General features: G+C 47.5%; 1 protein-coding gene across 9 annotated transcripts in view; it reads left to right on the top strand.

The window, feature by feature from the left end:
* The window catches only part of XCR1 (chemokine (C motif) receptor 1), a 49,993-nt gene that overhangs the window by 10,294 nt on the left and 25,926 nt on the right, over positions 1-13,773 (top strand). For 5 of the 9 annotated variants that reach the window (XR_001364189.1, XM_014548401.1, XM_014548398.1 and 2 more), the window contains 3 exons: positions 209-333; positions 3,412-3,592; positions 11,561-11,800. The gene's annotated coding sequence lies outside the window, so the exon portion shown is untranslated. Of the gene's footprint in view, positions 1-208; positions 334-3,411; positions 3,593-6,476; positions 8,054-11,560; positions 11,801-12,105; positions 13,212-13,773 lie in introns of those variants that run through there. The other 4 variants (XR_001364190.1, XM_005877066.2, XM_014548400.1 and 1 more) reach the window with 4 other exon arrangements.

The raw sequence follows: 13,773 nt of genomic DNA, 5'->3' as shown, positions 1-13,773 counted from the left end.
CAGGCCCTGAAGTTCAGCATTCCTCACAAGCTCCTAGGGGTGCCCGTGTTGCTGGACCACAAAGCACACTGAGAAGTGAGGGCTTCAACAAGGCACAAGCTTATTCCTCACTTAGGTACAGAGCCCCTGGAGGCTGACCCTCCAGCTCTAGGGCACCATAGCAGCCTCAGAGGCTCTAACTCTGAGCTCTCTGTTCTTCCCTCTTCAGCACGTGGCTTCTATCCTTAAGATCACCTAGCGATCCAAGAAGGATCCTGGAGACCCAGCCCACCCAGCCATGCTGCAAACCTGCAGAAGAGTTTCTACTAACCAAACCAGCTCCTCTGAAAGAAGGTATGTGGGCCTTCTGCTTTGTCCCTTGGCCACTCCTAACCTTCATAGGAGGGGAGAATGGGGGCTGATGGGCAATTAGGATGTCTGCCCATCTCTTCATCCCACCCATCTTTCCATCATTTTGAAACTTTAGAGGAATACGACCTTGGAAGCCCCTCTTTTCCAGAAATTACTCTGGGGAAGAAGAAGCTGGGCCCCGCTGTGCATTGTCTGGGTGACTGTGAGCCATGGGTAGGAGCCAGTGAGAATAAATGAAAACATGCTGACAGCAGGGCAACAGGGAAGATGAATCCAGCGGAGTGGTCTGAATTCTGCTAGAGTCAGGCAGAAAAGTAAAAGACCATGGACAGACCTTGTGCCCCACATTGGAAACTGTCTTTGGTCTTGCTTCCGACACTTAAGTTCTACTTTATTACCCCCATGGGCCTGACAGCTTCTTGTAGTCTCCTTGGAACACAAGTCCTTTCTGCCATGTTCCAGCTGGACTCTTCCCACTCTCCCTCCATGCCCGGAAGTGCTCCAGCCAAAGCCTGGAGCCTCACTTTTGGCTCATGCCACTAGCACCTGGTCTTAACCATTCTGGGGCCCCTTCTCATGCTTTGACTAGAACCTCCAGCGCTAAAACCTGCCAGAATCATCAGAAGTGGCTGCAGCCAATTCCTTAATGCTTTAGGTATTTTTTTCTATGCCCAATGCCCTTTTGATTGAAACTGCCTAGCATACCCACCTACCCACCCATCTAGGGAAAACAGTTCTGGGAAAACTTTTGGACAGGGGTGACCACAGAGGGGACCAGGAGTGGACACCCTACTATAGATTGCTAGTGGCTTACGACATGGTCTGATGCAAAGGGAACTGAGAAAACTAAGATGGTAACATTAATTGAGCCCATCAGAGTCCCTCACCAGGGAATTTAACATGAAGTTACAGGATAGAAAGAGGCAGTCGTGGTTGCCACTGAGTCAGATTAAGGATGCTTCAAACTCCCATTGAGGATGTCCCCAGCTCTCAACACCACTGAGCTTGGAATTTCCAACCTGGTGTTTTTTTTAATATATATTTTATTGATTTTTTTTCTCATGCTTTGACTAGAACCTCCAGCGCTAAAACCTGCCAGAATCATCAGAAGTGGCTGCAGCCAATTCCTTAATGCTTTAGGTATTTTTTTCTATGCCCAATGCCCTTTTGATTGAAACTGCCTAGCATACCCACCTACCCACCCATCTAGGGAAAACAGTTCTGGGAAAACTTTTGGACAGGGGTGACCACAGAGGGGACCAGGAGTGGACACCCTACTATAGATTGCTAGTGGCTTACGACATGGTCTGATGCAAAGGGAACTGAGAAAACTAAGATGGTAACATTAATTGAGCCCATCAGAGTCCCTCACCAGGGAATTTAACATGAAGTTACAGGATAGAAAGAGGCAGTCGTGGTTGCCACTGAGTCAGATTAAGGATGCTTCAAACTCCCATTGAGGATGTCCCCAGCTCTCAACACCACTGAGCTTGGAATTTCCAACCTGGTGTTTTTCATTCTGCTTGTTATCTAGGAACTCCACAGATATTCAGACAAACACAGTTGGCATCCTTTTCTATTCATCTAGTGAAAATGATCTGTGACATCTTGCGATGTATACAGTTAATGCTGTGCGAGTTTCTGGTTTTGATGCCTGCCCTGCCCTAGTGTGTGTCCCTTCCTAGCTGAAACTGCTCTTCCCACAGGTATTCTCTGTGCTAAGGTGGCCACTGATTGGGCCAAAGGAGCCCAACCATAGGCTTTCCTGTTGAGGCTGCTGACTCGTGTTTTCCTAAAGGTAACAGTGGCTCAGCTGCCATGGTCAAACCCCAATAACATGGTTAAAACAAATCTATGTTTACTTTTTTCTCTTGTGGAAGTCTATGCTAGTATGGCAGCTCTATTCAGCAAAGGTGTCAGGGACCCAGGCACTTTCTATCTTGTTGCTCTGCCAACTCTATAGTTTTGTCCGCATCTTCATTGTCCAAGATGGCTTGCAGCATCCACATTCCAGTAAGTAGGAAAGGGAAAAGGACCCTGGAGGACATGCCCCTTCCCTTTAAAAGCACAACCTGGAAGTTGCAAAGATAACTTGCACTCGCATCCCATTGACCAAAACATGAGCATATGGCCTCACCCAGGTGCAAGGAAGGCTGGGAAATGTTAGTCCTATACTAGTCAGCTATGTGCCTAGTTAAAAATCAGGGTTCATATAAAGTAGGGTTACAGTTGTGAGTACACAAAACACAGAGTTTATTATTTATTAATTATTGTATTATTTTCCATACAAACAACCATAAACCTACTTTTGCCCCACCCTGTATTCTGTGCCTTGCTAAAAATTGCAAGTTCTATTATTTTGAAAGAGAATGAATAGGATGGAGCATGTCCAGTCTTGGCTGGTCGGACCAGCTCCGTCTGGAGTCTGGGGCTGGAGGAACTAGAGATGATTACTTATTGAGAGTAAGAGGAGATGGAGGGTGACAGGCCAAAAGAGTCACAGCCATGAGGCTCATGAAAGAATTCAAGAGCATGGATATACCCCAAACCACCTGTGACACCGACACTTCCCACTCCTGCTCTCCCATAAGGTGTCTTCTTGGAAAACTCCCTTCTTGAATTCAAGAGCATGGATATACCCCAAACCACCTGTGACACCGACAGCTCCCACTCCTGCTCTCTGCTCTCCCATAAGGTGTCCTCTTGGAAAACTCCCTTCTCTTAAGGAGCGTGAGACACTCTGAAGTCTTTGTTGCAGGTCCAGGGCAGTCCTGTTGGAGGTGAGGTTCAAACAGTGTTTTAACAATGGTCCCATTCTCCAGATGAGATAACTAAATCCTAGGTCAGTGATGGTGAACCTATGACTCATTTTTTTTGGTTGATTTTTCTTTGTTAAATGGCATTTAAATATATAAAATAAATATCAAAAATATAAGTCTTTGTTTTACTATAGTTGCAAATATCAAAAAATTTCTATATGTGACACGGCACCAGAGTTAAGTTAGAGTTTTTCAAAATGCTGACACGCCGAGCTCAAAAGGTTCGCCATCACTGCTCTAGGTGCTTCATCATCTGTCCTCAGGCAAAGGAGAAAACTGCATGAGAATCTGCTGCTTCAGCCTCTTGATCAGAGATGAAAACAAGCCATCGGTACACGTACACGATGCTATCTGGCTTCCTCTGTGTGGAAGGTGCTGATAGAAATCAAGAGGGTCCTGTTTGCCAAGACCACAAGTTCCGGGTAAGTCAGCGTAGAAATACATCAATAAATGAGATGTGAAGCTGGATATACAAACAGACACTGAACACCTGACACACAGGCCTCACTGAGGCTCCGAATGTGTGAGGCCTTTGTGGAGACCACTGAGCAGTTAGCCACAGTGCACACAGTAGGGCCTGAGGACAAGTGGGAAAGGAGAGTGCGGTCAGGACCTGGGCCCCAGCTAGCGCCCAGGGGACAGGATTAGTCTCAGGTCCTGAAGGCAGAAGTCTTTCTCGGAAGGCAGAAATAGTTCCTGAAGAGGATGGCCAGTATGATACCTTGCCTGACAATATATCTTTCAAAAACAAGACACCCAAATCACTTCTCAGGCCTTAATTGATTTGCAATATGCCTGATCTGGCAGTGGGCAAGTCCAGAGGTCGTAGGCAACCCGCAGCCCCAAGTGTCGGTGTCTGCCAGACACGCTGGCCACAGGCCAACTGCACTGGAATTCTGAGGTCTCTGTTTGGACCTGGATGGTCCTCGGGTTTGGATTCAGACACGCTGGGCAGCATGGAGAGGACACAGTGGGTGACCATGGTCCATATCAGCAAGCATCAGGGGCTCCAGTAGCACAGGGCTCCCACAAAGAGTGAAAGTTTGGTCCTGTTCAGCAACTACTGACTACTGTTGATGGTGAAAAAATTAATCAGATACTTAACTCTCACCAGCATGAGCAAAAAAGGGAATCTGTGGGCTGCATAAGCAAACCGCGCAAAGTACGGCGGTACAGCTGGATCCAGGGACGGCCAGATTCAGAGATTCAGCTGTTATCCAGACTTCTTCCCCAGTTTGGGCTGCTATAAAAAATACCACAGACTTGGTAGTTTAAGCAGCAGGCATTTCTTTCTCACAGCTCTGGAGGCCAGGGAGCCTACGATGAAGAAACTAGCATGTTAGTGTGTGGGGAGAGCCAGCTGCCTGGCTTGTAGAAGGCCACCTTCTTGCTGTGTCCTTTCCTGGTCTCTTCTCTGAGTGAGTGAACATGGGAAGAGAGTGTGAGCTCTGGTGTCTCTTCCTCTTCCTAGAAGTGTGCTAATCCCATCACGGGGGCCCCAGCCTCTTGACCTCATCCAAACCTAACTACCTCCCAAAGGCCCCACCTCCTAATACAGTCACATTGGGGTTAGGACTTCAATATCTGAATTTGGTGAGGGAAGGGTATGGGATATAACCATTCAGTCCATGACAACTTATGTCTCTGATTTTCTTTGCATTTTGAATTCATTCTCACAATGTAGCTTCCCCCCACATGGCAAAAGCCATGAGTGCATGCAGCTTTGGACCTAAATACTAGCGAGGAGAGAGTGTCCTCATCAACTCTGGGTTGAAAAAATGCCTCCAGCAAGTCTCTTGATTGGCTTTGCAAGCCACTTGCCTATTCCTGGACAAACACTTTGACCAAAAGAATGTTGCTACTATGATTCGCCCAAGCAGGTCACTGATGGTTGGACTGGGAAGAAGCAGCTTGCCCCCCAAATGAGGAGTGCTGCTGGAGGCCTTCCCAGCAACAAATGTCCATTGCTAAGGGAGCTGAGGGCAAAAAGGATGAAGTGGGAGCTGTGCTGAGCTAGCGAGTGGCACTAATGGGGAATCTGTGAGAGATGCCTTGGGTGCCTAGAAATAATTCAGGGGATGTACTTTATAAGGGGCTGAAAACGATGAAATAATGTCTTGTAAGCCAAAGAAATGCTGTTTATTACTATTAATATAGAGATTGGGGTGTTCTGGTACTATGATGTCTACCATTGACTTTGAAATTCTTCAACACTGAAAGTGCGATATAAGGGTGAGTCACTCCTTTTAATCCACACCCTAGAGGACTCCTGTCACCCTAACTATGGTGACTCAAGCAGTGGTCATTAGAATTTAATCAGAAGGCCATTTGTGAGGCAATCCCTCTTCTGGATATCCACCCCAAAATTTTGAAAACATTTATTCATGGAGATATATGTACCCCTATGTTCATTTTAGCATTATTCATAGTAGCCAAGACATGGAAATAACCAAAGTGTCCTTCAATAGATGTTTGGATATATATAACAGAATACTACTCAGCCATAGTAAAGATAAAATATTGCCTTTTGCAACAACATGAATGGATCTTGAGAATATCATGCTAAGCAAAATAAATCAGACAGGAAAAGTAAAGAACCATATGATCTCACTCATATGTGGGATATAAAAGCAACAAATGAACAAACAAACAAAAACTTATAGACAAAGACAACAGAATGGTGATTACCAGAGAGTAAGAGGGGTAGAGTAGAAGAGGGGAAAGGGGTCACATATATGGCGACAGAAGGAGAGTTGACTTTGGGTGGTAGGCACACAATGCAATATACAGATGATGTATCATAGAATTGTACACTTGAAACCTATATAATCTTATTAACCATTGTCACCCCAATAAATTTAATAACATTTTATTGTTTAAAAATATTTTTATTGATTTCAAAGAGGAAGGGAGAGGGAGATGGAGGTAGAAACATCAATGATGAGAGAGAATCAATGATGAGAGAGAATCATTGATCAGCTACCTCCTGAAAGCCCCTGGGGACTGAGCCCAAAACCCAGGCATGTGCCCTGACTGGGAATCGAACCTCCACCTCCTGGTTCATAGGTCTACACTCAACCACTGAGCCACGCTGGCTGGGCTTAATAAAATTTTGAAAAGAAGGCCATAGCCCAGAGGTACTCCCACAAGTGCTTCAGCTGTCTTTATCTCTGATCAATACCAGAGGTCCTGTTAATTAGCATAATGCATGGAGAGATGGGCTTTCATTGGTGAAACATGGAGAAACTCCACAATACATAGAAACAAGGTATTAGACTCTAGTGAGCCTTCCTCCTTCCCTCTTAGGAACGCTGCCCATGGCCTATATGCAGCTGCTGATTCCAGAGAATATGGGCCAGCCTGAGTCTGATTGGATGGTGCGCCAATCCCACTATGAGAGTCTTGTCACATTTGCCCCAAGTGAAACTTTCTTTCATGCACAGAGCTCCCTACAGAAGAGAGTTTGGACTTTATCAAGCACACAAGGCGGAGTGATTGGTTTGTGCCTACTCGCTGATAAACATCTTGTTGGGGGAAGAACTCAGCATGAGACTTGCTTGTCTGGGGACCTGGAGCAAGGCTGCAGGGAGAAGCTGGCCCTTACTCCTGTAACTAGTGGTGGCTGCTGATAGTAACCAAAAGGAACCCCAGGGTTCTATGTGACCAAAGTGAGGAGTAGACTGTGCCTTTGCAAGCCCAGGGGATCATCAGTTTTCCTCAGAAAGATCTGTCATGCATTAGGTCTTAGGGTTCCAGCTGGGGCAGGAGTCCATCCCCCAAAGATGGGGAAAAGCTGTTGGGTACAAGGCAGGACCTACTCAGAGTGAGACTGAGAAATGAACAGGTGTCCATGAGACAGAGAAGAGACAACCCAAGAAATGAGGCAAAGGCCCAGTAGTCAGAAAAGGAGGATGACCTTGAATGTGGGCCTCAGAGTGGGCCACAGCCCTCTTAGAGACCTGGCAGAGGGGAGCTTGAGGGGAGCTTAATGTTGGATGGGGGGCGGGGAGGGAAGGAGGCTGCAGAACTGAAACCAGGCCAAGGCTGGCAGCTCTCTACCCATCCAGGGACACCCGGACCATCCCAAGGAAAAGCAAAGAGATTGGAACTCCTGATGCCTCACTCTAGCGACAGCTTTGAATCATGAACCTTTCTCTGCACTGACCACCATGTTAAAGATCATTGCAAAGACTGTGGAGAAACATCTCTGTAGCTACTGGCATGAACGTTTCTTTGAGAAGAAAGGGTCTTTGAGAAGTCTACTTTTCAAAGGGTGGAAAGGGAGTTTCCAGCCTTGACTTTGAGTGCCTCCTACATTTTCTGCAGAAGGAAGGGGCTTTTCTGGAAGGCAAAGGAGGGAGGAAGAGGGGGAGGGCTGGTGTTGAGGTCAAAAAGGCAAGGAAGAGAAGAGAGTTTCGCCCACAGCCCAGAGGAAGGTCTCAACAAACCTGCTGAACACATATGTGTGAGGTTAACTGGCCCTGCTTCCCCCCCCCCAACCCCTGAAATCTTTAGCAAATTCCCCACTGCTCATTAATGCATGTGTACCTCCTACTCCCTATTTATTCATGAGTAACCACACAGTTCCTGCTGGTTAATACCAACAGCTGCCACTAGTTAAAGGAGTTGAAAGTCACCTACCACCTGCTCCCTCCCCCACCCCAATGCCCCTTAACCTCACTCCAGGTCACCCGAAGAGCAAGTCTCAGAATGAATTCTGCCCCAAATACTGATATTTGTTAGCAACCAGGAAATCCTTTCAAGTGCAAGGAAATCGTTTGGGGCCACAGAGAGGTGGTGAGGATGAAAACAGAGACCTCAAGCGAAGATGAACATATCTTAGTGAGAACTGATGTAGATGGCTTTCTGCATATTTATTTATACACACCTAGTACTTCATCCCAAATCTTATTGGAGTCAGGGACTACTTATTTTGCTTTCACAACCGCATGTGACCTCACTCCCCAACCAGCAGGGGAGAAATATGATAAAACGTGAACAGCATACAAATGAGCCTTCTGCACTGTGAAACGTGAATGACTCTGTTCTCGAAGGTGTAGATATTGAAGGTGTGACTATGGGATGTTGTACCTCCCAAACCAAGCATTTCCACCCAAGGTGTCCAACAGGAAGATCTATAAGGAGACGCCCTGGAGGAGACACAAAGGGAGGGGCAGGCTTCATCTGTCCAGCTGCAGGGGAGGGAGGAGGTCCTGTCCAGCTGCAGGGGCAGAGTGTCCGGCATCTGCACGGTACCACACACGGAAACCAGGTGAGCATCCGGTGCTGGGGTCCGGCCAGCCATGCACCAAGAGATGCAGAACTCAGAACTCAAGAAAGAGGACCCCAACAACAGAGCCTTCCAAATTCAGGAAGATGGCAAGTGTGGGTAGAAGGGCACCTGGGACAACAGTAGGTTGGTTATAAGGCTGCAGCCACTGGAATGAGATTTGGGAAGAGCAGAGTTCTTCAGCTCTGAGAAGAAACTGAGGCTAACAGGAGCTATAAGAGCGGGTTCTGGAGGGACTGAGCCCGTGACAGGTAGAGGTTAGGGATGGAGAGTGAGAGAAAATCCCAGTTACCAAAAACCACGTCAGGTCAGGGCACACTGGCCATTCCTGAGGCTTAGGCCTGGCATGTTGAGCTAAATCTCTTTGAAGGCTCCTTCCTAAGGTCAGGGCTAATGCCAGAAACAGAAGGTTTTTCTTTTTTCTTTTTTTTTTATTGATTTCAGAGAGGAAGGGAGAGGGAGAGAGGAATAGAAACATCAATGATGAGAGAGGATCATTGATCAGCTGCCTCCTGCACGCCCCACACTGGGGATCGAGCCCGAAACCCAGGCATGTGCCCGGACCAAGAATTGAACCGTGACCTCCTGGTTTGTAGGTTGATGCTCAACCATTAGCCACGCTGGCCAGGCAGAAGGAGTGTTTTAATTAGGAGGCATGCAGCTGCAAGTAACCAGAAGCTGAACTAAAAGTGGCTTTAACAAGGAAATCATTGACTCACAAATGAAAAGACAGTAGAACAGGCCTACGGCTGACCAATATAGTGGCTCCAACTCCACCTTTTGCTGACTTTTTTTTTACTCTGCCTGTCATGGGACGGTGGCTTCATCTGCAGGCTTCATCCTGCCATGCTGGCCTTGGGTGTGGACAGGGTGACATTGCAGGGTCAGCTCCCTTTGGGGCTATGAACCATGTGGGCAGGGTAGACACCTGCACAAAATCATTCTTCTGTTAGGAAGAAGGAAGGGAACGATACTGAGGGCAGGATGAAGTGCAGGTGGGTGGCCGACTTGGGTTCTTCCTGCTGATCCTCTGACCAGCTGTGTGAGTTGGGGGAAGCCACTTCCGCTCTCGAGGCCTCCTATTTTTCATCTTATAACAAAGAGATTGATCTAGAGCAGTGATGGCGAACCTATGACACACGTGTCAGAGGTGACACGCGAACTCATTTTTTTGGTTGATTTTTCTTTGTTAAATGGCATTTAAATATATAAAATAAATATCAAAAATATAAGTCTTTGTTTTACTATGGTTGCAAATATCAAAAAATTTCTATATGTGACACGGCACCAGAGTTAAGTTAGGGTTTTTCAAAATGCTGACACGCCGAGCTCAAAAGGTTCGCCATCACTGATCTAGAGAATATTTAAGGGGTCTTGGACTCTATGCAATGAGATGTTCACGGATTACTCAATGCGGGCCTTCGAGTGTGGGAAACGATTCTAGTCGTTTGTGGAAGATGGTACTTCCCAGAGATGACCCCAGCAACTTCTCCATCCCACGCGCCCATCTGCAGTGGAACCTTGCCACTCCGCCATCAGGTGACGGAGTCTGATTCTCAGCCCCTGGCATCTGTGCCAGCCTGATGACTCGCCTGGACCCAGCGGGCCACAGTAGCTTATACCTAATAAACTATGGGAGAAGTGACACTGAAAAGGCCGTGCAGACTCCAGTTGGTTCTCTCAGCACACCAGCTGCAGGAGAATCCAGCGCCATATAAGAAACCCAGCTACTCTGAGACGGCCTCGCTGGAGAGGCCGTGGGAAGGCGTTCATGTGGACAGCTCAGCTGAGCTTCCAGCCCAGAGCCAGCATCAGCTGCCCGCAGTGAGTGTGCACCACCTTGGACCTCTAGCCCAGGCTGACCTTCGGATGACTGAACCCTCAGCTGACATCATATCGCAGCTCCATGAGACATCCCACAGGTGGATAGTCCCGCTAAGCCCGTCCAGAATTCCTAACCCAGAATATCAAGAGCAAAAGAAGATGATTGCTGCCCTAGCCAGTTTGGCTCAGTGGAGAGAGTGTTGGTCCTCAACTGAAGGGTCCCAGGTTTGATTCCGGTCAGGGGCATGTACCTTGGTTGCAGGCTCGATCCCCAGTGGAGGTTGTGCAGGAGGCAGCTGATCGACGTTTCTCTCTCATCGACATTTCTAACTCTCTATCCCTCTCCCTTCCTCTCTGTAAAAATCAATAAAATACTTTTTTTTAAAAAAAAAAAAGATGATTGCCATCCTTCACCCTTATGTTTCGGAGTGACTTGTTATGCATCAGTGGTAACCAGAATATCCTTAGAGTGGAGTGGGCATAAGTGAACCAGGAAAGATTTAGACTCAACTTTGAGAAGTTGTTTCTGATAGTTGCAAAGCATTGAAAATATTTTGATTCTTTTTTTGTGGCTACTTACGAAATCAGGAGGTGAGATTCTTTGAGGAATGACCTGGGGGAGTCTTGCCAGGAGGTCATAACAATGACCTTCTCATTTAGGCAGCCCTTTGGAGTTTGTGAAGGGCGAATGAACTCATTTGAATGTCAGAACTAAGGGCTAGGGCACAATTCAAGCCCCATCTTTGTTCAGTCCCCCTCCTGGAATTCCTGAGCCTTGCCCACCTGTTTTTTCTTGGAGAGAGAACACTAATGGATGAGCAAAACCTCCCTTCAGTGAGCACCCGTATGTAATGGGCCAACTTCCTAATCCTCTCCACATTGTACCTTCGATGGGGACAGCAAAGAGGGCTGGAGGCCTCTGAGCTACCAAGTTTCCTTGTTGGCCCTCCTGTGCTCCTCTGATGGTCTCAGGGTCCCGCCCCAGCAGCCCCTAGTACAGCTGTTTTTAGCAGCTGCTGCCTTGACTCTTAGCAGTTGCACCTTTGATTAATGGTTTTTCTTGAAGTTATACAATCAAAACTTATGATGGCTCTGTGAGGCGGGCAGAGCAGATGTTATTAACACTATCATGGTAGCCAGCCTTTGAGATGGCTCCCAATAGTTTGTACCTCCTGGTATTCACATCCTTCAACAGGTTGACTTGGGTAACAAATGGGATAGTTTAACTTTAGAGGCTATGGCTTAATCGAGTGTGGCTTCTGTCTTGCTCTCTCAGATTGCTCACTCTGGGAAAGACCAGCTACCATGTCAGGAGGACCCTCAACCAGCCCCATGGAGAGACTCCTGCGAATAGCCTTGTGAGTGAGCTGTCAGTAAGCAGACCCTCCAGCCCCAGTCCAGCCTTCAGATGACTGGGGCCCCAGCAGACACCTTGACCTCCTCTCATGAAAGATAATGAGCCAAAACCACACAACTGAGTTGCTCCTAAATTCCTGACCCAAGAAAACTGTTTAAGGTAATAAATGTTTATTATTTAAGCTACTAAGTTTTATATATATTTGATTTCAGAGAGGAAAAGAGAGGGAGAGAGCTAGAAACATCAATGATGAGAGAAAATCATTATTCAGCTGCCTCCTGCACGCCCCCCACTGGGGATTGAGCCTACAACCCGGGCATGTGCCCTGACCAGGAATCTAATTGTGATCTCTTGGTTCATAGGTCGATGCTCAACCTCTGAGCCAAGCTGGCCAGGCTAAACTACTTAGTTTTAAAGGAATTTTAAAAAGAGTAATAAGTAATTACAAGTGAGAAGCTGAGGCTCAGAGACATACAGTGACTAGCCCAAAGTGACACAGCTGGAACTGGGAAGAGCACCCTCATCTTGTGACTGCTGACTCATACAGACAGGTTCTGTTAGTCCATGACTCAGCATTTCTCTAATTTAGCCCCAGAAGAGGGAGAGATGAGGCTGCAGGCATGGAGCAGTGACGGCCCAAGCAACCCTGCCACACTCAGGCCCCAGACCCACACAGCTCCTCCCCAGGAATCCAGGGCTAGGGAGAGCGGCTGAGACCCTTGGCTCCCATTTGCATGGGGCCTCCATGACGAGGAGAAACAAGCCAGCATCCCGACCTTCTCACCTGGACAGACCCCCACACACATGTTCTGGGCCTCAGCCCTGACCACTAAGAACACAATTGCTGAGCCGTGATGCTGCAATCCTGCTGGGCTGTGGCACAGGTGTGTGTTCGGGGGGAGGGGGAGGGGGGGGAGGAGCTAGGGCCTAAGAGTCCTGACTCAGAGTCTGGCCTGGTCTCCAGTGCCCTCACTGCTGACTCCTGTGTCCTCTTTAGAGAAGTCACTCCAGTGAGGGGTACTTTCAGTTCCCATGTGAATCACTGTCCACATGATCACCGGTCACCCTGCCGCAGCCTGTGGCCTACGTGAGCTCTCGGTGGTGACAGTGTGGGTTGGTCATGCGGTCGGCCTGGGGCAAGTCTATCTGGCTGTTTCTTCATCCTTCCAGCTAAATGGGACTTATTCCAGCAAGAGCCACTATGCTCCCCCCACCCCCAACCCCCTGGGTTTGTGCACGTCAAGAGGGTGGTTTAAGACAAAGGGTAAGCAGTTCTTGCTTGTCTTCAGAGTCTCAAGTCCAGCTGTTGGCGCTGTGGAGGGAGCATCAGATAGAGGCCTAAAGCAGTGGCTGGGATTGGCAGCAGGAAGCGGAGAAATGCTCACGGGATGGACATAGGATGCGGCAGGGAGCAGCCCCTTGGCTGTGCAGACCTGTGGAAGGGAACAGGGAGAGACCTGAGGTGGTGACATTTCTTGATAAAGGACCTCAACAGCCCAGCGGAGGGTCTTATGCCTATGACCTTGTGTGGCATTCAAGGACTTCCATAAAAGAAGAGGAAAAAAAACAGGTATAGGACACCTGGGTTCTAATCTAAACTCAAGATTCCATCACTTGGATAACCTTGGAAAAGTTGTTGGCTGATCTGGGCCTCGGTTTCTTCCTGAGTCAGGTCAAGCAAATGGTATTCAGACTGGGTTCCCTGGGATACCTAGGGTTCTGCAGACCTACCTTAGAGTTTGGCATTGGGAGGGAGCCTCTAAACCAGTGCTGTCCAATAGAAATATAAAGTGAGTCACATATACAATTTAAACAATTTTTAGTGGCCACATTTTTAAAAATCTAAAAACAAATAGGTAGAATTAATATTAATAGTATCTTTCAACATATAACCAATTTATTACGTTTATTAAGATATTTTAAATTCCACGCTTTGTACTAATTTTTCAATATTTGGTGTATAATTTGTGCTTAAGCACAACTCAATTCTGACCAGCCACACTTCCTGCGCTCAATAGCTGACCTGTGCAGAGGAGGAATCAAGGCTTTGAGTAAGAGCAGAAGACTCTCCCTGGTGGACAAAACGGAAAGTGCAGGAGAGACCAAAGGATTTAAATGAGTAGAACACCTGA

The sequence above is a fragment of the Myotis brandtii genome, unplaced genomic scaffold, assembly GCF_000412655.1.
Source record: "Myotis brandtii unplaced genomic scaffold, ASM41265v1 scaffold506, whole genome shotgun sequence".
NCBI lineage: Eukaryota > Metazoa > Chordata > Mammalia > Chiroptera > Vespertilionidae > Myotis > Myotis brandtii.
This window is presented reverse-complemented; position numbering and strand designations above follow the sequence as displayed.